Source organism: Centroberyx affinis, unplaced genomic scaffold (assembly GCF_046629955.1).
Source record: "Centroberyx affinis isolate AG114_WGS23_722 - 3 ecotype Tasmania unplaced genomic scaffold, CSIRO-AGI_Caff_v1 ptg004605l_1, whole genome shotgun sequence".
In the NCBI taxonomy this organism is placed as follows: Eukaryota; Metazoa; Chordata; class Actinopteri; order Beryciformes; family Berycidae; genus Centroberyx; species Centroberyx affinis.
Genome location: NW_027282217.1, coordinates 82,712 through 85,266, shown reverse-complemented (window position 1 = coordinate 85,266; position 2,555 = coordinate 82,712). Strand labels below are relative to the sequence as shown.

Below are 2,555 nucleotides of genomic sequence, written 5' to 3'. Positions count from 1 at the left end.
ATGGTACTGTGAGAAAATCAGGGCCGAGTGAGTGAGGGCGCTCTGCACAGAGGAGGCCCACTCCTAACTGCTGTTGTCAAAGCTCACCAGAGGGGGGCAGTGTTGGGCAGTGTTGGTCATGAAAAGTTGTCATTGTATGTGTGTGTGTGTTTGTGTGTGTGTGTGTGTGTGTGTGTGTGTATACTATAAGTTCAGTAGCAGGGCAGCATGGTGTCGTGAGTAGGGAAACTGTGCTTCAACAGTAGCAAGGCAAACAAGCATCTGCCATGCTGTAGGCTCCTTGAGCAAGACACTGAAGCCCTATGAGTTACAGGCATGCTGTTGACCCTGACCTTTGACCTTCCTATGGAGGAGAGCAAGCAAAAAGAGAAAAATGCTCCATTGGGTATCAATAGAGTGTCACATTATTGGAGGATTCACTACAGACCTCCAAGTAGCATCATACCTGTTGCGTGGTATTTTTACTAAAACTTGCTTTGCTTAAACTCTGTTGATTGCAGAGATATTTACATCCAAATTACAGGGCATACCTATTCCATGTGGCTACCAACACTGCAAAAAAAAATCCCCATCTTAACGAGTCATTTAGTCTATTATTGAGTCCTAAAATAATAAATAAAATCTGCCAACGCCCAACAGCGTTAGATAATTTGTTTCAAGAATTTTGTATATTGTGTCATTAACTTGATAGTAGTGCAGTGATCTGCCTTATTTCAAGATATTGACACTCATTTCTAGAGAATTCCTGAAACTGCATTGGAAACAAGTGACGTTATCTTACCTCACTGGCAGAATTTTTCTCTTGGTTTATGAAAGATATGAAAGCTGAATATAAGACTAAATGACTTGATAAGATGTTTTTTTTAGTAAGTATCACTAAAGATAATTTCAAATCATTAGAGTTTTTAGAAAGAAAAAAAAAAACAATTGTACCACACTTATCTGATGCAATAAAATACACAGTTATTTCTTATTTCAGGGTTTATTAGTGGATTTTGTTTAAAGTGTAGTAAATGCCAGTCGAAGGAGAGAAGTTGGAAAGGCACTAGCTAGGGGATTTGGTTCTGCTCGCGATCTCTTTGACAGGAAACATAGCTTTGGAATATGAGCACGTCGGCTGTTATGGGGGTCAAACTATGGGACAGTTTGTCTATCCACTAGGCCACCCTGCCACACCCACAATGATGCTAGAACCCCATAGACAGGTGACCATAAAGTGCAAAACCCCCTACATGTAAACTGAACATCGATGCGAACTGTACACCTCCTTGTGGGCAGCTGCAAGGTTGCAAACAGCCACCAAAGCAAAGACTCGCCTGAACAGGGACTTGAACCCTGGACCCTCAGATTAAAAGTCTGATGCTCTACCGACTGAGCTATCCAGGCTCTGCTGAGTTTCTTACCATGGAGCCTTGTGTCGCTGGCATCTGTCCTTTCCTCATGCATAAACACAATTAAAGTCCGCTGGTTGGTCTCAGGCTCACAGCACTCAGCAGTGTTGAAGTCCCCCATGGCTTACATACAGCCATTGAGCAGGTCAGCAGTGCTCTGGAAATTACTTACACTGAAATGAATTGTTTGAGCTTTAGATGCATAGATGAGTTTAACAGTTTGAGGCTAAAAGGTAAACACTAATGTATATTTTGAGCATTGATGGGTTAAGAAAGTTCTCAAAAAATGTATTTTACTTTAGTTTATTTGCAAGTTGATAAACATCGCCACAAAGTAATAAAAGCACAGATTAAATGTGATGATAAAAACACAGAAATACAAATCAATAATTTGGGCAGGAAAGAATTAAAAAGCACCTAAGGGGCTTAGGAAAAACACTGCACGTCAAAACAGAAGGAAGAAAGAAACCAACAAAATGTCAAATCAAGATGGCAAGCATCTGTTAAATTTGTAAGTAAAACTCTTCAAAGACATAATGTGGATTTTAACAAAATGTAGATGATCAAATACATTCCAGAGATTTGCATTCCATCCCTCAGTTGCTGCACAGAGTTGTGGGCTTTGCTGGCCTCAGACATTACATACTTCTCCTTCTTCCCCTTCATTTTTTCATTCTTCACTCCTACTTTTATAGACTTGCTTTTTATGTGATTACCTTTATTAATTGTACACGATCTTTATTAATTGTTCTCATTGTCTTCTTCCTTTCTTTTCACTCCATCTCTCATCCCCTTCTAAGTCTACGTCAATGTCGTCTTTGCTGTCGATGGTTTAGTGCGAAGGGGGCCAAAGTGACATTTTGTACTAAAACGAGTATTATACATCATTGGAAAGCTTAATTTGAGCTCTATCTGATCAGTCTAAACAACACTTTTCAAAGTATAAAGAAAAATCCAAAAGACTGTAATAATACTCTACTACTCTCTCTTTTCTGAATCCTAATCACTGTTATGTTTTGACTAATAAATATGCAATCATTTAAAGATTGTTTTTTGCTGTGCTATGAATTTAGAAAATGTCATTATTCACTCTAATCCCTCATCTTATCCCTACGCTCCTCATTATACCTTTATCTTTCTTTTTCCCAACTATCTTTCCATCCC

The 2,555-nt window shown here is 38.9% G+C and overlaps 1 non-coding gene across 1 annotated transcript; it reads right to left on the bottom strand.

Moving 5' to 3' along the window:
- Positions 1 to 1,313: 1,313 nt before the first annotated feature.
- On the bottom strand, positions 1,314 to 1,386 carry trnak-uuu (transfer RNA lysine (anticodon UUU)). The gene has a single exon. It is a non-coding gene; the product is annotated as a tRNA-Lys (tRNA).
- Between the last annotated feature and the right edge of the window lie 1,169 nt (positions 1,387 to 2,555).